A 26,194-nucleotide genomic window follows, 5' to 3' on the forward strand; every position below is an offset into this window, starting at 1 on the left:
AACCACACCCAGTGCTCCATGCAATCTGTGCCCTCTATAATACCCACCACCTGGTACCCCAACCTCCCACCCACCCGCCAATTCAAACCCCTCAGATTGTTTTTTAGAGTCCATATTCTCTCATGGTTCATCTCCCCTTCCAATTTCCCCCAACTCCCTTCTCCTCTCTAACTCTCCATGTCCTCCATGCTATTTGTTATGCTCCACAAATAAGTGAAACCATGATAATTGACTCTCTCTGCTTGACTGATTTCACTCAGCATAATCTCTTCCAGTCCCATCCATGTTGCTACAAAAGCTGGGTATTCCTCTCTGATGGAGGCATAATACTCCATAGTGTATATGGACCACATCTTCCTTATTCATTCGTCTGTTGAAGGGCATCTTGGTTCTTTCCACAGTTTGGTGACCGTGGCCATTGCTGCTATAAACATTGGGGTACAAATGGCCCTTCTTTTCACTACATCTGTATCTTTGGAGTAAATACCGAGGAATGCAATTGCAGGTTCATAGGGTAGCTCTATTTTTAATTTCTTAAGGAATATCCACTCTGTTCTCCAAAGAGTCTGTTTTAAAAGGCTGAATTCTCTAATCAAAAGATATAGAGTGGCTGAATAGATATAAGCATAATATCCATCTAAATGCTGCCTATAACAGACACACTTCAGATGTAAGGACACACAGACTAAAAGTAAAGATATGGGAAAAGATATTTCATGCAAATAGAAACCAAAAGAAAGCTGGAGTAGCTAAATGTATACCAGACCAAATAGACTTTAAAACAAAAACTATAGTAAGATACAAAGAATAGATTATAGAGTAATAAAGGGATCCATCCAACAAGAGGATAAAACATTTGTAAATATTTATGCCCTCAACATAGGAGCATCTGAATATATAAAGCAGATGTTAAAAGACTTAAAGAGAGAAATAAATAGCAATATAGTAATAATAGGGGACTTTAATCCCTCACTTACATCAATGGATAGATTATCTAGACAGAAAAATTAGTGAGAGAATACTAACTTTAAATGGCATATTAGACCAAATGGACTGGATATGTATAGAACATTCCATGCAAAAGAAACACAATACACAGACTTCTCAACTATACCTGGAACATTTTCCAAGATAAATCATATGTTAAAGCACAAAAAAAGTCTTGATATATTTAAAGAGGGTTGAAATCATATCAAGCATCTTTTCTAACCACAGCGATATGAAACTAGAAATAATTACTTAAGGAAAACTGGAGAATTAAAAAGATATATTGAGACAAACCAAAGTGGAAATGTAACATACCAAATTTTATGGGATGCAGCAAAAGCAGTTCTAAGAGGGGAGTTCATAATGATAAATGTTTACCTCAAGAAACAAGAACAGTCTTAAATAAACACCTAACTTTACACCTCAAGGAATTAGAAAAAGAACAAATGAAGCCCAAAGTTAGTAGAAGGAAGGAAATGATAAAGATTAGAGCAGAAATACATGAAACAGACTAAAAAGATGACTGAAAAGATCAATGAAAGGAAGAGATTGTTCTTTGGAAAGATAAAAAAATTGATGAATTTTCAGCTAGAATCACCAAGAAAAAAGATAGGACTCAAATAAATAAAATGATAAATGAAAAAGGAGATGTAACAACCGATACCGCAGAAGCACAAAAGATCATGAGACTATTATGAATAATTAATTATATGCAAACAAATTGGACAACCTAGAAGAAATAGATACGTTCCTAGAAACGTGCAGTCTACTAAGTCTGATTCATTATTAAATAGAAAATCTCAACATTATTAAACAAAATCAATTACTAGCAAGGAGAATGAATCAGTTATCAAAAACCTCCAATAAACAAAAGCCCAGGACCAGATGGCATAACTGATGAATTCTACCAAATATTCAAAGAAGAATTAAGACCAATCCTTCTGGAATTCTTCCAAAAAAAAAAAAAAAATAGAAAAGAGGGAGAAATATTCCAAGCACATTTTACAAGGCCAACACTATCCTGGCACCAAAACCAGACAAAGCTGTCACACACACATGAAGAAAATTACAGGCCAATATCAGTGATCAGCATAGATGTGAAAATCCTTGACAAAACATTAGCAAACCAAATTCAGCAATACATTAAAAAGATCGTTCACCATGATCAAATGGACTTTCCTTCAGAGATGCAAGGACAAATCAGTGGGATATACCACCTTAAGAAAATGAAGGATAAACAGCAATCCAAATCACACACACACACACACACACACACACACACACACACTCCAGAATATTACTCAGCCATAATAAAGAATGAGATCTTACCATTTGTAATATGGATGGACCTATAAAGTATAAGGCTAAATGAAATAAGTCACACAGAAAAAGGCAAATACCATATGATTTCACTCATACAGGGATTTAAGAGAGAAACAAATGAACAAACAAAGAAAAAGAGACAGAAAAATCAGACTCTTAAATACAGAGAACAAACTAATAGTTGCCAGAAGGGGGGGTGGATGGGGGGATGTTTGAAATAGATAAAGAGAATTAATAGGTACAAACTTCCAGTTACAAAATAAGTAAGTTATGGAGATGAAAAGTGCAGTCTAGGGAATATAGTCAATAAAACTTAGTAACATTGTTTCATAATAGATGGTAACTAAACTTATATTGAGAACCAAGTAACATATCAAATTGTTGAATCATTATGTGTATACCTGAGACTGATGTATTACTCTATATTAATTATACTTCAATAAAAAATTTTTTAAAACATATGATCATTTCAAAAGATGAAGAAAAAGTATTTGACAAAATTCAACTTCTACTTATGATAAGAACTTTCACCAGAGCATACATAGAGGGAATTTACCCCAACAAATATACGCCACAGATGACAAGCCCATGGATCACATCATACTCAGTAGTATAAAGCAAAAGCTTTTCCTCCAAGATCAGGAACAAGACAAGGAGGTTTACCCTTGCCACTTTTACACAACATGGTATTGGATGTCGTAGCCAGTGCAATTAAGCAAGAAAAAAAGAGGAATCTAAATTGGAAAGGAAGAAGTAAAACTGTCACTCTTTGCAGATGGCATGATATTGTATATAGAAAACTCTAACAATTCCACCAGAAGACTGGTCAGAACTAAGAAATGAATTCAGTAAAGTTGTAGGATACAAAATCATACACAAAAATCTGTTGTGTTTATACTAATAGGAAATTATCAGAAAGAGAAATAAAGAAAATAATCCCATTATAAATTTCATTTATAATGAAAACTATAAGACATTAATGAAAGAAGTTAAAGAAGAAACAAATAAATGGAAATACATTCCATGCTCTTGGATTGAAAGAATTAATATTGTTAGAATGTCCATACTACTCAAAGAAATATACAGATTCAGTGAGATCCCTATCAAAATTCTAATGGTATTTTTCATGGAAGTTGAACAATCCTAAAATTTGTTTGAAGCCACAAAAGACTCCAAATAGCCAAAGTAATCTTGAGAAAGAAGAAAGATAAAGGCACCATGCCTCATGGTGGTTTCACCATGATGATTTCAAACTATATTACAAAGCTGTAGTAATTAAAACAATATAGTATTTGCATAAAAGCTAAACCATAGATCAATGGAACAGAATAGAGAGCTTAGAAATAAACCCATGCATATATGGTCAATTAATTTATGACAAAGAAGTCAAGAGCATGCAATGAGAGAAAGAACTGTATCTTCAATAAATGGTGTTGGGAAAATTGGACAGCTACATGCAAAAGAATGAAACTGTTTTACCCCATATACAAAAATTAACTCAAAATAGATTAAAGATAGATATAAGACCTGAAACCATAAGACTAGAAGAGAACATGGGCAGTAAGCCCCTTGACATTGGTCTTAGTGATGATTTTTTAAAATAGAAAACAAAAGCAAAATATTAAATAGGTGAGATCTACATCAAACTAAAAAGCTTCTACACAGCAAAGGAAATGATCAACAAAATTAAAAGACAACTCAATGGCAGAAGGAAATTGCAAATCATGTTTCCAATAAGGGGCTAATATCCAAAATACCTAAAGAACTCATACAACTCAAGAGCAAAAAATGAACATGGGGCAGAAGATCTGTACAGAGATTTTCCCAAAGAAGGCATACATGTGGACAGCAGGTATTTGAAAAGATGCTTAACATCATTAATCATCAGGGAAATGCAAATCAAAAGCACAATGATATATCACTATGCATCCATTGGAATGGTTATTATCAAAAAGATGACAAAAAAGACAAGAAATAATAAGCATTAGTAAAAATGTGGAGAAAAGGGAAGCCTTGTACAGTGTTGGTAGGAATGTAAATTAGTACAACCATTATGGGAAACTATAGAGGTTCCTCAAAAAATTAAAAATAGAACTACCATATGACCCAGCAATTCTACTTCTGGATATTTAGGCAAAGAAAATGAAAGCACTGTTTCAAAAAGGTATATGCACCCTCATGTTCATTGCAGCATTATTTACAACAGTCAAGACTTAGAAATAACCATAGATGAGTGGATAAAAAAGAGGCAGTATGCATTTACAATGAAATACTACTCAGCCATAAAAAGAATGAAGTCTTGCCATTTGGGACAAGCTTGGTGGATCTTGAGGGCATTTTGCTAAGTGAAATAAGTGAAATAAGCCAGGGAAAAGCAAATATATGATCTCTCTTATATGTAGAATCTAAAAAACAAACAAAAAACCAAGCTCATAGATGCAGGGAACAGATAGCTGCAAGAGGCAGGGTGTGGAAGCTGGAAGGTAGGAGAAGCAGAAGAGCTGCTTTTGTTTTTGTTTAAGTAAGAATCTAAAAAAAGAAAACAAGAAAGAAAAAAAAAAGTAAAACTAAGAACAGTCAATCAATCAATAGGCAGTGAAAGCTTTCATCTGTTGAATCAGAACTGAGAATGTCTTCAGATTTTACCTTCCCTCCCTAAATCCACTGAAGAGTGACACAATCTTGCACTCAGACAGTAACAGTGTTATTCTAGAAGTTCTTGTCTTTCAGACCTGTGATATAATGATACAGTGTTGAGGAGTAGATATCAAATGAGATCATGGGTGAGGAGATGCATTTAAAACTACAAGATGTGGGGTCCCTGGGTGGCTCAGTGGGTTAAAGCCTCTGCCTTTGGCTCAGGTCATGATCCCAGGGTCCTGGGATCGAGCCCCGCATCAGGCTCTCTGTTCAGCAGGGAGCCTGCTTCCCTTCCTCTCTCTGCCTACCTGTGATCTCTGTCTATCAAATAATAAAATCTTTAAAAACAAACAAACAAACAAACAAACAAAAACCCTACAAGATGCTTTATGAATATCAGGTGGTGGTAGAATTACTGTGACGGGAAACATTATGCCACTTGACTGATAGAGTTGATAGCTAAGTTGTCTAACACAAGACCCCATGTTGATGAGCAACTCGTTACAAGCCGCCTTTCCCCTGCCCAAGGGACCTAAGAAAGCAATGCTATTTTTGGGAATCAGGTGCTTGGGCCACCACAAAAACCCATTTAAAGCATCTGATTTTAATATATGTTATACTAGATTATATATTGGTTTAGAATAGAAAATGGATCTGATTTTTTTCATCTCAGGCTCCAAAAAGCTTGTCTACCTATCTTTTTTAGTGAGGATAAGATTTTTTCACTTCCTGATTCTCCTCCCTATCTCCCCTAGTGGAACTACAGTCTGACTTCAGAGATAGCTCCTGGAATCATTTAAGTTTGGAAAAGGGATGAAGAAGTACTTAGGCCAATGCTTTGATGGGGTGTAGTGAAGATTAAAAGAGCTTGTGCATTCAGAGTTTGTGGCACAATAACTAGCATGTCTTAAGCCTTCAGTAAAAGTTGCCATTAATAGTACTAATACCAACATCTTGGAGCTTTTTAGTGGCAGGGCTGGGAATAGAACACATCTCCACTCTCAATATGGAAGGCCTTAAAAAATTGTTTAAGAAGAACTGATTATTTCTATGCAATTTATTGTAAATTCCATCATTTATAAGTTCAGGTAGTCCAGTTTAAGAATATCAGTGGGTAATGTTTGCTTTATTTTGGATTCTCAAATTGTTTTTCCCATTTCCTTTCATAAAAGCAACCCAGACATAAAAAGCGAATGTGGTGAAGAAAATCCCTGAATGATTACTTTCATTAAAATTGTATTTCCTTGAAAATTAGATAATATACCTTTATATCTCAGGACTCCAGATGTATAATTTAATAATAACCAGCACCTACAGACATATTTTAGTATATTTACTCCCACAAGATGGTCTAAGCTATACAAAATACGTGGCTGCTAGAAAACAGCTGGGAACTGTGACCTCCTGAGCTTGATATCAAAACAAACAAAACATGAAAATTATTCCACCCCTCAACAAAATGGTAAAATATCCCCAACACCACCAAAGTGATGCAAGGTATATACAACTTAGTTCATTTTACTTTACTCTGTGATCAAATAAATTGAATGATTTGACTCCACTAGGCCACAAAAATAAGTGTGGCCCAATAACCTCTCTGCCTAAAAAACACGATTATGATTTGAAATAAGTCAAATTTTGGACATTTAAAATTAAGTGATGATAATAACAGTGATCGTAGCAATGATCACATGGGAGGATTTGACCAAAAACATAGTATAGCCACAAGACTGTCCCTTCCTACCCAAAGACAAAGAGAATCATTCTCTGGAGAAAATGAGCCAGAGAACCTTCTAGGCTTGTGACCAGTCTGAGGTCAGGAGAGAAGCTAGAGGTGACACAAGAGACTAAAAATGGGGATTTGAGTGAAAGTCTACAAGTGAAAAGATGAGATCCCTCTAGAACCTTGGCAGCTAGGCTGATACAAGCAAGACAACAAATTGGAAAATATTACAGAGAAACAAAACTAAACATGAACCCAGATGCTTAAAAAGCCACAGGTACCATATTTGTGGGTCACCTAACAGAACAGCTAACTCTCAGCCCTATCATGCTACAGTAATGCCATGTACCTAGTTCACAATCAATTTTGTACTACCTCACTCTTGAATATGAATGGAGAGATATAATCTTCAGACATAGGAGGAAGACTGCCAATATGAAAAACACATAGACATTTAATGGATCCAAGACATTTTAGGAAAGAGGATAAAACACAAATTCCAAACTGTATGCATGATGTAGACATAAGAAAAGGTTCTACGTCTATGAGATAAGCAGAATCTGGGGCTGGGAGGTAGAAGATAGGAGGAATAAAAACAAGAAAGAGATCATGGAAATTTAAAAATACAACAGCAGAAAAAAATCAGTAAGGAGTCTGGAGTATAATGAAGAAATTTCCCAGAAAGCAGAAAAAAAGACAAAAAACAAGAGCAATGGAAAGGAAAGGGAACAAAATTAGAAAGATAAACTAAGACATCTAATATCTAACTAGTGCGAATGACAGAAAGAAAAATGATAGGAAACAGGACACAGAATGTGTCTGAGAGAAGAATAATTATATTTTTAGGTATACAGTTTTTTAAAATAGACTATTTTTAGAGCTGTTTCAGATTACAGCAGAATTAGGGGAAGTCCAGAGTTCCCATATATTGCCTGACAACACACTTGCTCAGCCTCTCTCACCATCAACATCTGTCATTACAATGGCAAATTTATTACAATCAATGAACCTATATTGACACATCATTATCTACCAAAGGTCATTGTTTACATTAGGGTTTCATCTGGGTGTTGCACATTTGATGGGTTCTAACAAATGTATGATCACATGTTCCCACTCTTACAGTATCAGACAGAGTGGTGTCACTGCATTAAGAAATCCTCTATGCTCCGCTATTCATCCTTTCGTCCTCCCTACCCCCTGGCAACTGCTGATCATTTTACTGTCTCCACGGCTTTGCTAAGGCTTCTTTTACTTAATAATATTCATGTAAGTTTATTGCACATCTTTTCATGACTCTATATTTTATTTCTTTTTAGTGTTGAATATGCCATTGTTTTTGTATACCCTAGTTTGTTTATCCATTCATGTAGTCATCGACTGAAGGACATCTGGGTTGTTTCAAAGTTTTGGCAATTATAAATAAAGCTTCTATAAACATCTGTGTGCAGGTGTTTGTGTGGACATAATTCTCCTGCTCTTTGGGGTAAATACCAAGGAGGACCATTGCTGGACTGCATGGTAAAAGTATGTTTATTTTTGTAAGAAATTGCTAAACCATCTTCCAAAATGGAGGGACCATTTTGCATTCATACCACAATGAATGCGGGTTTTTGTTGTTCCATATCCTTGTCAGCATTTAGTGTTGTCAGTACTTGGAGTTTAGGCCATTCCAACAAATGTGTACAGGTATCTCATTGTTGTTTTAGTTTGCAATTCCCTAATGGCATATGTTGCCGAACATGTTCTCATGTTTATTTGCCATCTATATATCTTCTTTGGTGAGGTGTCTGTTCAAGTGTTCTGCTCATTTTTTCATTGGGCTACTTGTCTTGTTGTTGAGCTTTCAGAATTCTTTATATATTTTGGGTAACAGTCCTTTATCAGTTACATCTTTTGCAAATATTTTCTCCCAGTCTGTGTGAGTGTCTTTCCGAGTGCAAGAGTTTAAAAATTTTTTAAAAAGATTTAATTTACTGATTTGAAGGAGGGAGAGAGATAGAGCACAAGCAGTGAGAGTGGTAGAGGGAGAGGGAAAAGCAGGCTCCTCACTGAGCAGGGAGCCTGATATGGGGCTCATCCCAGGACTCTGGGATCATGACCTGAGCTGAAGGCAGATGCTTAACAGACCAAGCCACCCAAGTGCCCCAAAACTTTTTAATCTTACTGAGCTCTGAATTATCAATAATTTCTTTCATGGATTGCGCATTTGGTGTTTTATCTAAAAAGTCATCACCTTGCTTAAGGTCATCTAGATTTTTCCTTGTGTAATAGTCTAGAAGTTTTACAGTCTTGTGTTTTACATTTAGATCTGTAACCCATTCTGAGTTTATTTTTTTAAAGGACTAAGATCTAGGTCTAGATTAATTTGTTTTGTTTTGTTTGCATGTGGCTGTCCAGTTGTTGTAGCATGGTATGTTGAAAAGAGTACCTTTGTATTGCCTTTGTTCCATTGTTAAAGATCACTTGACCATATTCATGTTGGGTCTATTTCTGGGCATTCTGTTATGTTCTATTGATTTGTCTATTTTTTCCCTTTTTTTACTTAATAACACACACTATGTGTGTGTGTGTACACATATATAAATATATATATTTATGTTCAGTTAACTGCTGTATAGTACATCATTAGTTTTTGATGTAGTTTTCAATGATTCATTAGTTCCTTGTAACACCCAGTGCTCATCATGACCCATGCCCTCCTAATACCCATCACCCTACTGTTACCTATTCTCCCACTTGTTACCCTATCCTCTCCCCTCTGAAACCCTCAGTTTGTTTCCCAGATACCATAGTCTCTCATGGTTGTCTCCCTCTCTGATTTCTCCCCCTTCAGTTTTCCCTCCCTTCCCCTATGGTCTTCTGTGCTATTACTTATGTTCCACATGAGTGAAACCATGTGATAATTGTCTTTCTCTGCTTGACTTACTTCACTTAACATAATCCACTCCAGTTCCATCCATATTGATGCAAATGGGTATTCATCCTTTCTGATGGCTGAATAAATACCTAGTAGTGCAATTGCTGGGTCATAGGGTAGTTCTATTTTTAACATCTTGAGGAGCCTCTATATGGTTTTCTAGAGTGGCTGCAGCAGCTTGCATTCCCACCAACAGTGTAAGAGAGTACCACTTTCTCCACATCCTCGCCAACATTTTTTGTTTCTTGTTTTGTTAATTTTTGCCATTCTAATGGTATAAGTAGGTATCTCATTGTAGTTTTTATTTGTATTTCCCTGATGGCTAGTGATTTTGAACATTTTTTCATGTGTCTGTTAACCATTTGTAAGTCTCCTTTGGAGAAGTGTCTGATCATGTCTTCTGCCCATTTTTTGACTGGGTTATTTGTTTTATGAGTGTTGGGTTTGAGAAGTTCTTTATATATTTTGGATATTGGCCTTTTATCTGTAATGTCATTTGCAAATATCTTCTCCCATTCTGTGGGTTGCCTCTGATAGTTTTGTTGATTGCTTCCTTTGATGTGCAGAAGCTTTTTATCTTGATGAAGCCCAAAAGTTTATTTTTGCTTTTGTTTCCCTTGCTTTTGGAAACATGTCTTGAAAGAAGTTGCTGTGGCCGAGGTCAAAGAGGTTACTGCCTATGTTCTCCTCTAGGATTTTGATGGATTCCTGTCTCATGTTGAAGTCTTTCAACCATTTTGAGTTTATCTTTGTAATCATGGGATTGATAATTATGTTTCTTTTTTCATTTCTGATATTAGTGATTTGTGTCTTTTTAATCTTAATTAGCCTGTCTAGAGGCATATGGATTTAACGGATCTTTTCAATAATCAGTTTTCATTTCATTGACTTTCTTTTGATTTCCTTTACAATTTCATTTATTTCTTCTCTATTATTGTTTCTTTTCTTTTGCTAATTTTGGACTTAATGTGTTCCACTTTTTCTAGTTTTCTGTGGTAGAAACTTAGAACTTTCTTGTTTTTAAATATATATGTTCAGTACTATGTTTCCTTTTATGCACTATTTTCACTATATCCTCCAAATTTTGGTAAGTTGTATTTTCATTTTCACTTAGTTCAAAATATTTTAAAATTTCCCTCAAAATTCCTCCTTTGATTCATGTTATTTATATGTGTATTGTTTAATGTTCAAGTATTTTGAAAGTTTCCAGGTATCTTCCTTTCATTGGTTTCTAGTTTAATTCCCTTGTGATCTGAGCGCAGACACTATATGATTTCTATTATTATATTTTTAAAAGATTTATTTATTTATTTTTAGAGAGAGCAAGAGAGAGAGTGAGTGCATACACACGAGTGGGGGAGGGGCAGAGAGAGCCAGAGAAAGAGAATCTCAAGCAGACTCCCAGTTGAGTGCAGAGCCCCATGCAGGGCTTGATCTAATGACCCTGAGATCATGACCTGAGTCAAAATCAAGAGTCAGATGCACAACTGACTGAGCCACCTAGGTACTCCTGATTTCTACTATTTTGAATTTGCTAAGGTATGTGTTATGGCCCAGAATGTGGTCTATCTTGGTGAATGTTCCATGTGAGTATGAGAAGAATGCATATTTTGCTGTTGTCACATGAGTTAGTCTATAAATGTCAACTATATACAGTTGATTAATGGTACTGTTGAGTTCAACTCTGTCCTCACTGATTTTCTGTCTGCTGTATCTGTCCATTTCTGAAAAGGGGTATTCAAGTCTTCAGCAATGATAGTGGACCCATCTCATTCTCCTTACAATTTCATCATTTTTGCCCACATATTTTGACACTTGATTGTTAGTCATGTATAAATTAAGGATTGTTATGTAAATCAAAACCCTCCTCCAGAGAAGTAATCAAAGTTTACATTTTCTATACCCTTGCTAGGGTATCAAGGAATGGTTTCTGTCAAAAATAAGTATGAAATGGGGAACCTGGGTTGCTTAGTCAGTTAAGCGTCTGCTTTTGGCTCAGGTCATGATCTCAGGGTCCTGGGGTCAAGCCCTGCATCATTGAGCTCCCTACTCAGCGGAGAGACTGCTTCTCCCGCTCCCTCTGCCCCTCCCCCCTGCTCATTCTTGCTCTCTCTCAAATAAATAAAATCTTTAAAACAATATATGTATGAAACATTTCCATTTTCATATATCTCTTAAATCACATAGACCTATCAGAAATCCTTAACCCTTGCATTTTTCTTAATTTTTTTCTAAACTGTATTAGCTATCCTAATGCTCATTTTTAAAATAGGCCTAGAGTTTAAAACTAAAATGTAGATATTTATAACTTCAGCAATATTTAATTTTAAATATTTCAGGCAAAAGTCTTTTTTACCTGTCAATATTTGATATCTGAAATGATTTTAAGAATCCATGATTCTAAAATGATGACATTGAAAGTCAAGAGGATTTTTTGATAGATTTTGTAACTTAGAGGCCAAATTGTATTCTTCAAAATGTGTAGATATAACAGGGCTCTGGCAGGAAATATCATGCCACATTTATATTGACTCAAGTCCCAGACATCAAGAAAAATCCATTCTCCTAATCAGCCCCAAACTCCCAAACTCTCTCACTTTTAAGTTTTCTTTTCTTTTCTTTTAAAGTAAACTCTATGTGTAATGTGGGGCTTGAACTCATGACCTTGAGATCAAGAGTTGAACATTCCACCAACTGAGCCAGCCAGGCACCCCAAACTCTCTCACTTTTAAGCTCACTGTATACAAGTGAGACAGACAGAAGGAGAAAATTTTAATACAGGGTTGATTGCTTATTTGTGCTAAGCTAAGCACCCTAAATGTATTAGTTCAATCCTCAAGCAATCCTTTTAGATAAGTTCTATTATTATCCCTAGTTGACAGAGAAAGAAACTGAGGTTTACAGAGGTTATATATGTTGTTTCAAGACACATGCCTTCAAACTGGCAAAGTGAGGATTTGAACCCATATCTGACTCCAGCAGAGGTCAGCTATGTTCAAGTACTGCCTTGCTCAGCAGCAACCCTGGATCCCCAGGATAACAAGCAGCCTGGATCGATAATAGCAAATTAAGAGTGGAATATCTATACTTATAGGGTTAAATATGACTTTACTGATGTGCAGGTATATTATTTGAAATTAACATGACAGTTTTTCTAGAACCCAACCCTGGTGTCCTTTACTATTCTTGAAAAAAGGCAGCATTCATACCTTGTGTTTTGTACCAACACCACCTGCTAGGTCACCTGCTTTTGCTACTAAACTCATCTCTTTCTGCACCCTCTGGGCACCCACAAGTACTTTGTTATCTAGGCCATCATCAGAGCCAAATCTGTGCTTTTACAAATTCAGATGGCTCCTCTACTCAAGACTTCCTGCCTTTAGATAAAGGGGGTGACACTCCCTTTCAGAGCACTCCCAGTGTCCCTCCAAAGCCACACAGTGGACTCTGACTTTGTCCTCATCCCAGTTTTAAGTGCTTCCAAACTTACTAGACCCAAAGAGGAAAAGGATGGTAAATAGGTTTCCCCTTCTTAGCAAAGCCAATTAATCAGTCAAACTTAATGGAGCACCATATTGAAAGGATTCTAAGACTGTCTAGGCTCACTGGAGAGGAGGCTGATGTTTGGCCAGCAGTCTATCATTGGCACAGGGCAGGAGAGTAGCCACAGACATTAACAGGAACTTGCAACCACTTAAGGGATTGCTCAAGTAGTCCAGTGATTGCCTCATGAATTCTCATGGTTAGCAAAGTAAAATAAAAGGAGCCTGGGTGCTATATGTCACCATCATCTTTTAAACTTTCACTTTTATCCCCAATGTAATTAATTTTAAAAAGTGAATAAAAAACCCTCCTCCCTGGGTGACTAAAAAGTTGTTTTCCAGAGGTGAAGGTCATTGCCACACTCAGAGAAGTCGTAGGACTGACTGCCTTTGACCGCAGGATGACAACAGCCCCTCGAGTCAATTGCACAGCATGTTAAAAGTGAAGGAGGACAATCAGCCAGCATTTTAGGATGTGGTTATGACACTAAGCAGAGTGAGCACCAGAGTCCTGCAACATGTGTAATCAGTCCCACAAAGTTCAACCAAAGGAAGAATGGGTTGGGGTGGAAGGCTGGCAGATCTGGTTTCCCATCTGAGATCTATCACTCGCTGAACTACTTGTTTTGTGTTCATAGATGAGAAGACCTGGTATGGTGAACATGTGAATTCTCCCCAAATTAATCTATAAATGGTAAATCAAAACCCCAATAGTGTTTGGACAAGCTGACTTTAAAACATGTACAGAGCAGCAGAACAGCAATCCTGGTCAAAAAAGTTTTGAAAAAAGTCAAGTTATGGAGCTAGAGCAAAAGGAGTAGGGAAGTTTCCTAACCAGATGTGAAGACATTTTATATCAAAGCTATACTAAGACAGTGCCCTATTTGTGCAGGATAAACAATTAGAATGACGGAATGAGAAAGCGAGCTGAGGAACAAACCCACACATATGTTGAAGGCTGATATCCTGATGTTTATCCATTCATTCCTTGTATATGAATAGAACTCCTACCGTATGTCAGGTGCTGCTCTATAAGAAGGAGCCAAACAGTGAAAAATGAGGCAAAAATAGTTATGAATCTCTGATTTTGTAAAAATGTTGTTGTAATGTGGGAGAAATAAAAATAATATAAAAATATTTTCCATGTTAAATAGCAATGTATTAGGGAAAAGCAAGGAAGGGGGTTAGGAAGTATTGAGGAGAGGCTGAGATCTTTCCTGGGGTTGCCAAGGAAGGCCTCTGTAGGAAAGGGGCATTTTTAATGAATACCTATGGAAATAAGGCAATAGTCAACTCCCCAGGCTTGAAGACGAGCCTTCATGTAGGAGTTGAAACTTTTTGTTTAGCCCTAGCCCAGATTTTGGTTGTTCCTCAAATTCCTGAGTTTGTCTAAGCTGCCTAATCTATTTTCAGTGGCATCTAAGGGTTGACTATGTGCCAAGACCTGTCAGTGTCCCAAAGGGGAGGATCTCAGCACCTTCATTCAGGCTGACTGAAAGCCAGACCCTCAGGCAGCAGCTTATAAGAGAAAGCACAATCTGACAGTTCTGAGGGGCCACATGCATGCCCTCTGGACCCCCAGAACCAGGTGATGAAGAGGTATCCCAGGGCAGCACCAAAATTGGGGTGCCATACAGGGGAACAGGCTCTTTTCTGAGGTGACACTGATTACCCCAGTGCCATGTGAGAGGAACATAAGCTCCCCTGGCTTCCGGAGCCAGATGATCAAGAGGCAGGCATCCCCTACGGGGCAGCTGCAAGAACCATGGCAGAAGATGTAGGTAGTGGCTCCCTCTTGGGAGACACTGGCGCCCTGGCGCTCTGGCGCACACTAAGGGTGTGCAAAGATGGCCGCCTGCGTCCATTCCTGGAAAGCATTAGGCAGTCCCCTAAATTTGTGTGTTCCAGCAGATACCTGCTTCTCAGGTCCAGGCTTTAATAGAAACAGGTGAGCCTCCTTCACCAAAATCTGGGTGCTGAGGCTGCCTGGGAGCTGGCCCTTGGCCCCTGGTGAGTACATGACCCTCTAGGAGCCCTGCCTCAGATCACTACTGTTTTGTGTGTCTTGGGACATGGGCCCCTTTGGTTTTCAAAATTAGATTTTTTGTGGGGCACCTGGGTGGCTCAATGGATTAAGCCTCTGCCTTCGGCTCAGGTCATGGTCTCAGGGTCCTGGGATCGAGCCCCGAGTCGGGCTTTCTGCTCGGCGGGGAGCCTGCTTCCCTCTCTCTCTCTCTGCCTACTTGTGATCTTTGTCTGTCAAATAAATAAATAAAATCTTCAAAAAAAAATTAGATTTTTTGGAGGATCCTCTCTCAAGCGTGTGTCTTAAAAGCTGGGAGACTGGACATATGGTGTGAGCCTTTTGCTCCTCAGGGAGAGGTTCAGGGTTTTGAATTCCTGCCCAGTGGCTGGTCCCAGTGCCTGGGATGGGGTTTATGGTAAGAGTGCGTCACAGCCTTTCCCACCCAGTTTTCGTCTTATTTATCTAATGTGTAGTCATCACTCAGTCAGCCTTTAGGGTTTTTTTTTTTTTTTTTTAAGAGGTAACTGTTCCATATGTAAGTGTAGACTCAATCTGTGGGAGGATGTGAGTTTGGGATCTTTCTCTGTTGCCAGATGAGTTGGAATTGGCTTCCCTTCGTTGGTAGTATGGCTTTGACCCCAGGGGCTGTTCTGGCAAGGGCATGGTGTGGCAGGCAGCATCCCGTTTATCTGTTTATAGTGCGGGCATCCCAATGTACAGAAATTGGGGACAGTGGGTCACTTCCTTATAGATTATGCACTCTTTTGATGTGCAGATGGTAGGACTCACCGTCCATCCTTTATCCTCCCAAGAGGTCTCTCACAAAACAGAGCGAGCTTGCAGAATTCCTAGGAAACGGAGCTGGATGTTTATTGAGCTCTGATATTCTTCTGAGCTCATCTTGTTTACTGTTTACCCTTTAACTTGTTAGATCTGCTAAGAGACAAGTGGGAAAGAGTTTATCCTCTGCTCAGTTCTCACTGGGGTCTTAATGATTCTATATCCCCTTCTTCCATTAGGAAATAATTACATGTTAAATAGTTCACCAAATAGGAAGATGAAATGAATTAATACGTTTAAATAAGATCTGCTGAGTTTAATTTTTTTTTTTAAGCAGGTAAAGCCTACCTTATATCTTACATGAGAAGACACTTCTTTAAAAAAAAATGGCAAAATGAATGTTTTGAAGCAGCCTCAATAATTTGGTAGTTATAGGAGAATGGCTGGGCCTTTGGGTTTGAGGCAGGCTGGTTGCCTAGGGCCCAGATCACACAGCCAAGAGTTTACAGAGATTCTGCCACCTCTAACAATCATGAAAAGGCAACTACTACACAAATGTCACAATGTGGGTGCAGGGACAGTGGGAGAACCTCCTCCAGGAGGCTGGAAATTAAGAGGTGCATGGGAAGCTGGGGAAACTGGGGAAACTCGGGCCAAAACACTGTGGCAGACCATCCTCGTTATGGAGCTTGAACTCGGTTCTGTCATTGATGGGGAGGTTCTGTCTGAGCAAGGGGCCAGGCCAGATTTTCATTATTAAGAAATCACTTCTGGCACATTCTACAGCTCAAGGCTACCCTGAAAAGGGGGATAGGAAAGCATAAAAGCCGTGTCTAGAGCCTTCAAATATACACAAGCCTCAAGCATGTGTACACTTGTGTCTGAGTTGCTAGTGTGTGATTTTTAAGCTATATAATTCAAAGCTGCACAAAGTGTATTAACACAAAGGAATGCAATGATTGAAATCTTGGACGAGTTACATAGGTTTATGTACAAGTGTTATTATTTGTATATCCATACAATTTCAGGTGGTTATTAACACATTTGACTAGTCCGTCAACACCAGAACTAACCATAACGTGAAATTTTGTTAAACCCAACTCAAAAGTAAATGTTATCCTAAGACTAAGACTGAATATGGGGGTTTTTAAAGAACACCTTCAACTTTGCTGTTTAGTAAAAACTTGGTCTTCATATAAAACATGATTTTTAGATCCAGTTTCACAAAATGATATGATAGCCCAGCCCAAAAGACACAGTCTAACTTGAGGTCACGTCGTCCTCTAAAGGAAGACAAATCCTGCTGGAGCCAGGAGCTCCTGCCGTCATTTCCCATTCTCCTTTGGAATGTCTCTGTGACTCAGACTCAGTGAGGTACGAACCCATGGCCCTAGGCTCCCATGGCAGTCATACTATGTCAAGGGTGAGAGGCAGATCATGGGAAGAGAGCTGTTTTAAAGGGAGCAACCCAGCGAACACGGAGAGAGAGGGAGGCAAGCCAGATCCTCTTACTTTGATTGCGAGATAGAGTCACAACAGGTGCTGGGACTTAGGTCAAGATTATAAATAGAATAGAAATTCTAATGAGAATGGCAAAGGACACTGCAGTTGAGAGCTAAGATGAGATTATGGAGTCCCGGTGATCTCTGAGAGCATCTTCTCTTGGGGCCTTTCCTGACTTCCCAGCTTTCTTTTCCTCTCCTCCTACCTCTGTACTTCATGTCTGCAAGGATTTACCCTCCTTCCCATGCTGTTTTGTCTTAGATTTAGGCTGACTACTCCATGGACTCTACCTATGTACTTACTGATCCCTTCTTTTGTCCAAGACAAGACTTAAGCTGGAGCTACACAGTAAATCCCTTTAGGACAGGGGAGGTATGTTCCCTATATTAGTTTCCTGATAGTGTCGGACCCATTGTGTAGCAGGTGCTTTGCGCAGAATGGCTGAAGAGAACTTGGCTTCTGATAGGTTTGATTCCCTGCTCTGCCACTCATAGCGTATGACATCTCACTGGGTTCTTCCATTATGTGAAATAATGTATTTTTTAAAAAATCCCCAGTGCCTAGCACATAGTATGAGCGTAATAATTGTGTGATATCATCATCACTGTTTATAGCTTCAAGATTATGAGAAATGGTGAAAACAATTTTATTCCTTTATAGCAATAGCAGACCTATAAGTAGGTCGTGTTATTTTTGCAAAATAGGACCAAAATACTCTACCTGACAGAATTAACATGAATCTTAGTGAGTATCAAGTGAACACTATCTACGGAAGTGATAGAAGAAAGAAATGATTTTGGGATAACCTGACAAGTTCACTGCAGTTACAGGGGGCCCCAACCCAGACTGTTAGTAATGAAAACAATCTTGCCTATTTGTACTTTTCAAAGGACTTCCCCACTTTATAGGGCCTCATTCTTTGATGGTGGACAAGATCTGAGTTCTCTGGGAAATATCTATAATGTACTTGGCACACAGGCAATTTTCTCAGTGTCCTTGATTACTGGAAACAAGGGCATTCTGTTTGGGCCTCAGATTCCCTGTGCAACTTCAGATCAACTCTGCTTTCCTCCTCTCAGTCCAATCCTTCCTCAGAAAGTAAGAACCAAGGAATGATTAAAAATATGGACTCTGAAATGTTTTGGGTCCCCCTGGGATCTCACCAGGCTCTGGGACCAAAAGTGTATATTCAGTTCTTAATTTAGATTTCACACCACCATGTGAAGTAGATAGATAAGTTTCACAAGAGGGGGAAACTCAGGCTCAAACGAATGAAGTCATTTCTATAAGACAGATCGGATGCAGAAAGGTCAGGATTTGAACCTATGTTGGTGTCACTCCAAAAGCTAGCTCATAACTGCTATGCAAGCCCACCTCCTCTAATACCTGGGTGTGTGGGGCAATCACCAGCTGGTTGACATTGGATAAGCCATTTAATCTCCCAGAGCTTTCTTACTTGCAAAACTTAGATTAATACTTTATAGGGTTTTTGTGAGTGTAAGGACCTATTTAGAAACTGTCCCTGCTCCCCTTCCCCCAGGGGATAAACCAGCTTCCGGTAAAAGCCCAGATATAAAGGTGGGTCAGGCCAGGTGGAGACATCCGATCAGTGGGGGGATGCATACTGTCTCCCTGGTTACCAAGGAGTATGGGCCCCGCCCTTTGGGAGCTTTTTGGGCGCCAATCCCAATCGAGGTGTAATAGGCTGGTTCAAATGTCTACTAGGGTAAATTGTAACTCAGTTGGTCACCTAGCATCACTGTGGAGTTTCCTGTGTGTGTTACAATCTCATTGACCACCTGTGCGTGGCCAGGCCCGACTGCATGGCCTTTGCCCTTAAAAGCTAGTCTGTGAAACAGAGAAGGGTCGCCCTCTCTTATAAGAGGTGTGTCCCCGAACGTTTGGTTAGATTCTTGATGCTTGGCGCGAAATAAAGCTTTGCTTGACCTTCGCTTTGTATCAGTCTCGCTCCTTTAATCACGGACCCATTATTAGGACATGACAGTGAGAATAAATTTAGCTAACATTTATACATAAGGGTTTGTGTCTACGAGTGGGCAGCTCCTGAGGTTTGCGTGGGAGTTTGAAGAAAGAGATGTTAGGTAGTCAAATCCCGCTTACACTTCCCTGAGGCACCAAGGATCACAGATCCACAGGGGACCGGGCAGTGATGGAGAGCGAGGGTGTGTCTAGCACCTTGCTCAGTGCTCGGCCCAGATAGGATGCTCATTAAAAATTTGCAGGAGGGATTGATTCAGCGTCTGTTGTTTGTTGCTTGGGATACAGATGCAGCAGGACAAACAGCTCTCCTCACCTCAGGAAACTCAGTCCTAAACAAAAGGAGCCAGACGAGTGAACAGAAAATAAACTAGTAGAATATGCAAGCAGGGAGTCAGGGAGACTGTTGGGAAAGGACTCTGGGGCCTGAATGTTAGAGGCTCCCTGGGAGTCCACCATGTGAAGACAGGAACATGTACAGGGAACAGTCTGTTCGAAGACAGTGGCACAGGAGGCTGTTGTAAGGAGTACAAATGCCCGGAGTGGTGAGGAGGCAGTGAGTTGCAGTCCTTGCTCCGAATGCTGTGCTGAGGATCTGGGACTGCAGCCTGAAGGTAACGTGTGGAACCCCCGAAGGACCCCAGTATGGGGCATGTCATGGGCACCTTTCTTTTGGAAAGCTCCCACTGTTGGGAAGTGTGCAGAATGGTTGGACTAGGAAGAAGGTGAATATACAAGTGAAGTTAAAAGGTTATAATAGTAGAAAAGATATTTAGCTATTGCAGCAGGGAGGGGGAGGAGGAAATGGATTTTAACTATATTTAGGAGGTAGAATTAAAGGGCCATGAAGTCCAGTTGAATACTGAGGAGGAAAGGAGGAACGCCATCTAAGGTTACTGCTTCAGCTGAGCAACTGCATATATGGTGATTCCATTAATAACACCATCGAGCTTTTATTGAGCGCCTGTTATGTAGCTCACATGCCGCTTTGCATGCATTATTCTGTTTCATCCTCGTATCAGTCTGCAAAGTAGTCATTATCTCCATTCTACCAATGAAGAAGGTGACGGTCCGAGTAACTAGGACCTGATACTTGGTGTGGAGTAAATGGAGTTGGGATTTGAACTCAGTATCTGACTCCCAAAGGCATGCCGTCAGTCACTGCGGTCTGCACAGCTACTTCCCAGGCTGAGGGACCAGGACCTGAGGGTTTGAATGGGGAGGGAGAATATGGTGATCACATGGCGTAAGTGCGTTCCTGAACAAATCTGGGTTATGCTTGCATGGAAGCCGCTTTGCTCTTATGCGGGGGCGGGGGGGTTGTGTTGGTGAGCGGGGAGGGGTAGAAGGTGCCAAGGAGGTGCTCCCTCTCAGCCTGATGTCACCGTGCTGACATCATGGTGCTCTCCTGCCTGCTCCAGAGTTAGATGTTGATAAGGGAGAGATTAAGGAGCAGGATTCTCGGACTGGTGTTTCCACCATGAGTGGAAAAGGGGCCCCTGCGCCTATAGCTACAGGCAAGGAAGCCCGGGGCTCCGGGGGGTAGACACAGCTTATATTTCTCAATGAAGGACATTACCCCTACGGCCTCCTTTAACTACTGAACTCAGATCAAGTAAACATGCTGCTACAGCAACCAAGAAACAAATATTGGTGGAATGTATGTAAATGAAATATAAGCAATAAGTCACTAGTTGATTCTCCTGGTACTGGGCATCAGAGTCGATCCAAGATTAGGTGGGAGGGGCGCCTGTGTGGCTCATTTGTTAGCACCAGCCTTCAGTTTGGATCATGGTCCCAGGATCCTGAGAATCCTCAGATGGAACCCCACATCTGGCTCCCTGATCGGCAGGAAGCCTGCTTCTCCCTCTCTCACTCCCCCTGCTTGTGTTCTCTCTCTCGCTATGTCTCTCTCTCTGTCAAGTAAATAAACAAAATCTTAAAAAAAAAAAAAAAAAAATGTGTGTGTGAATCCTGGGGTAAGGCTGGCATCCTTTCAAAGGCTCAGAACAGACCTTTCCCCATCAGTCCCCTAGCTTTCAGTGCAGGACCTGAGGCAGCTCTTTATTCTAAAGAAGGGCCCACTTAAAGCCTCATTAGTCATTCTGCCCTGAAGGACAATCAGTCTTTTGGCTCCTTCTGGTGAATGCTTTCTGAGGGTAGGGCAGGAGAGAATATAGTGCCTGTCAGCAGGGAGAGGAAGGAAACCTGACCTGGAAATGCAGGAAAAGACAAACTAATCAGGGTTAACCATTATGCTATTTTTATGCAGTTCCATACAGGTTGCTCAGTAAATTATGGGCTGGTAGAAATTTATTTCACGTAGTTGTTCATCATTCTTTGCCATAACTTAGGCAAACCAGAGAAAGAGAAAAACAAACAAACAAACAAAACCCTATCTAGAGCCATGACTTCTCAGCGTCCTTCCCTGCTTGTGCTTGACCTTCGGCACAGTTGAGAGGGTTGTTCATGACTCCACCATAGAGACTCTGACATCTTGGAAGGTATACTGTTGTTAAATGGGCACATTAGTACTTTTGCTCTCCCACCTTTTGGCATGTGTTTGTGTGGAGGGGTTTCAGGCAGGATGGGGAGTGTAGAGGGTCAAGAATTAACGAGCACTGCCCAAGAAAATACATCCATCGACTGTTTAATAAGCACAATCTACCCGGAAGTAAAAATAACTGTGAAGCAGAAAATCTTATTATTATGCATATAATAATCTTTGTCTAGGGTATGCAATGACAAGACTGTGGGCTGTGTCCATTTAGCTACTGATTTTTCTATTCCCTGCCCCCTAGCAGAAGACTTAATCTCTTCCCCTGCACAAGTGCCAAGAATTTCAGCTTAAGGAATGATGGTGGGGGAGGGGGGTGTTCCCTTGTTGTTTTGGTAACCACACCATCCCCAGCAAGCCACCAATCCGAGGGGATAGGCAAAGAGTCTCAAAGTTTTGGTGGTATTTCTAGGAGCTAGGACACACGGAATGAACCAATCAGGTTATCAACATCAGGCCACACTTGACCTTTCCCCCAATCTTTTTTAACTGGGCAAAGTATTTATTTTAAAATCTTATTTTTTAAAATAAAAAGTATTTATTTTATAGGACACAAATTAGACACCCATCAACAATATCTATAAAAAGAATCATTCGGGGCGCCTGGGTGGCTCAGTTGGTTAAGCAACTGCCTTCGGCTCATGTCACGGTCTGGAGTCGCGGGATCGAGTCCCGCATCGGGCTACTGGATCCATGGGGAGTCTGCTTCTCCCTCTGACCTTCTCGCCTCTCATTCTCTCTCAAATAAATAAATAAAATCTTTAAAAAAAATAAAAATAAAAAAAGTACTTCTGTCCAAAGTTTACAGAGAATTAATACAGCTCCTTTTCCTACCAGTTACTTTTCTTTAAACTTGACATCAGTAACTATGCCTACCACCATGGGATTCAAGGTCAAACAACCTTCCACGGCCCTTGTTTACGTTTTGATCACCAGTTGAGCTTTCCTTTTCTCCAAAGCCCTGTAGAAATGGCTGGCAATTTTCAGTCATCAGATCAAAGCCCTTTGTCGCCATCCTTTCTTCTGTGTAACGCAAGATAAGCTGGTAGTAATTTGATCAGTCCCGTCATTTCCATAATTAGAACGAAAGCCGTCTTCCTGAAGTATGCACTCCTACCATGACATGAAGTCACACATAAGTGAGCACACAAAGCCCTGATGTTGTATGGTCCTAAAATAGCAACTATTTTTAAACGTAAATTTATTTGCTTACCTCTAGCCTCCACCACCCAGTTAGACGTATTTACATCTCAGCTCTACATTTGGCTTATCTATTGATGACTAATGAAATGCAAGTCAGGGCATTTCACTTTAAAGACATTATTTCTCTAATGGGTGGATCATGGATACCCACTCATGTGAGGCTTATACAAACGCTCCTGGGTTTCTCTAGGGCGGGAGGGGTAGGGGGTGGGGAAAGCAACACTTAGGTGCGTTGAATATTCTGTTTGTAGTATTTATCTGCCTGTAGAGCTTGATGGATATGATCAGCTGGGTGTGGTAAAAGCCTTATGCTATCCCTGAGATTGTAGGATCCCTAACCCTCCTTTAGAAGAGGGGGGACAAGTGCCATGGGCACATTTACCTGAGGCTCTTCATGGGGGTGGTTTAGACAATGCTATGCTCTGACGGGACTGGGAGCTCACACCACATGAAATGTTTTTCACATTTCACTGTTTTTTGGTGGTTTCCCTGCCCTTGTCCCTGTTCTCTTAACCATAGTCCACACAACAGTTAGACTAAAGTTCCTCATATGCTTATAAAATTCAGACATTGCCGCCTTCCCAACATCTGTCTTTCATGCCATAGCAGCCTTGTTTTACTTGAGTGCCTTTGACTGTGACAAATCGAGAGTCTGGTCACTGCTCCAGCAACTTCTTTCTCCCTTTGGTCAATATGAGCCCCAAGATGGTAATGAAAATTCCCCTTCTCCAGGTGGTCTTCCCTGGTCATTGATCTCACCTGGTTCTGAACACCCTCCTCAGTGTATAATCACTGAAATATTCAAGAAGTATTTATCTATTTGCAACCATACAAAGAGAATTTTTTTTTGTTTTTAAAGTTTTTTTAAAAATTAATTTTATTTTTTCAGTGTTCCAAGATTCATTGCTTATGCACCACACCCAGTGTTCCATGCAATACATGCCCTCCTTAATTCCCACCACTAGGCTCCCCCCTTCCCCCACTCCCCTCCCCTCCAAAACCCTCAGTTTGTTTCTCAGAGTCCACACTCTCTCATGGTTGGTCTCCCCCTCTGATTTCCCCCAATTCACTTTTCCTTTCCTTCTCCTAATGTCCTCTGTGTTATTCCTTATTCCCCACAAGTAAGTGAAACCATATGATAATTGACTCTCTCTGCTTGACTTATTTCACTCCCCATAATCTCCTTCAGTCCCATCCATGTTGATACAGAAGTTGGGTATTCATCCAATCAGATGGAGGCATAATACTCCATTGTATATATGGACCATATCTTCTTTATCCATTCATCTGTTGAAGGGCATTTTGGTTCTTTCCACAGTTTGGTGACTGTGGTCATTGCTGTTATGAACACTGGTGTACAGATGGCCCTTCTTTTCACTGCATCTGTATCTTTGGGATAAATACCCATAGTGCAATTGCAGGGTCATAGGGAAGCTCTATTTTTAATCTCTTAAGGAATCGCCACACTGTTTTCCAAAGTAGCTGCACCAACTTGCATTCCCACCAATAGTGTTAGAGAGTTCCCCTTTCTCCATATCCACTCCAACACTTGTTTACTGTCTTGTTGATTTTGGTCATTCTCACTGGTGTAAGGTGGCATCTCAATGTGGTTTTAATTTGAATCTCTCTGATGGCTCATGATGACGAACATTCTTTCATTTGTCTGTTAGGTATTTATATGTCTTCTTTGGAGAAGTGTCTCTTCATGTCTTCTGCCCATTTTTTGGCATGATTCTCTGTTTTGTATGTATTGAGTTTGATGAGTTCTTTATAGATCTTGGATATCAGCCCTTTGTCTGTAGTGTCATTTGTGAATATCTTCTCCCATTCCAAGGGTTGCCTCAAAGTGAAATTTTTAAGAGTCCTCCATAAGCCTACCACCCTAACATGACTTTTAACTATGCTTCAGATTTCCTTCCAATTCTTTCTCACCTGCTTGTAAGCTTTCACATGATTGCAATGTCCACAGCTTGTATGATTTTTTTAATTCAGTGTTATAACTATTTTTCCAAGTCACTGCACTACAAGGGTGGTGTGGCAATGTATCTCTGGGCAGGGAGTGATGGTAGAGACAGAGTAGGCTATGTAGCCAACCGATATGTAACCTTGGCCAGGCAAATAAACTCTCTGAGCCTCAGTTTGTTCATCTGTGAAATGGGGGATACAACATATGTAAAGTGTCTTGCATTTGATAAACACTGGCTGTGATTTATTACCCAGTTTGAGTCATATGAACTTGCTTTTATGATTTGTTGCTTTGAAAATTTTCATGGCTGTTTCGTGGGCAGTTCCCAGATAATTGTGACAATCCTCTAAAGATGGAACTTCAATTTGTTTGGCCTAACACTTCCTAGGTCTCTTGTTGCCAGACAGAGGTCTGCCTCAGTGGACTCTTAATCATACAGTACTATCGCTGACAGCATTTCTTTTTAAATCATTGTGTTCTTTAAACTGAAACCTAGCCACTAGGTTTATACATACTAAGACTCCCAAGCTGAGTTATAAGTGGTGAAAACAGGAAGAGCAGCTCTGGGAGATACCTGTATTTCCGACATCATTCCTATGCCCTTCTAGCTGAGAAAATTAGTTTAACCAGTTCTTCATGTTGTTCTTACCACAGTATCTTAGTTCAAAAATCTAGGTCACCTTAGGCAAGCAGACAAAGTTGAGTTTTTGTCTGAAAGTGTTGTGTCCCTTGCAGGGTGTACTTTGTCCAGAGCATTCTACTTTATTTATGGGACTTGAAGAGTCGAGTGAGGAGGATGGAAGGTAGTCTGGCACTAAGTGAAGGCACTTGTTTTTAATGTGATCCTGGAGTGGAGAAGCTGAGTTTTGTGGGGTGGGAGGGCATTCCCACTTATCCTCCTCATTTACATTTTGCTTCCTGATGGCCAATCACCAGTTATTGAGCAAGACCTTTCCCATTCCTGAGAAAGGTACACCTGCTTAAAGCTAACATTTTCATGACAAGTTTGGGAGATTCAAGTTGGAG

Source organism: Mustela nigripes, chromosome 6, assembly GCF_022355385.1.
Source record: "Mustela nigripes isolate SB6536 chromosome 6, MUSNIG.SB6536, whole genome shotgun sequence".
Classification (NCBI taxonomy): Eukaryota; Metazoa; Chordata; class Mammalia; order Carnivora; family Mustelidae; genus Mustela; species Mustela nigripes.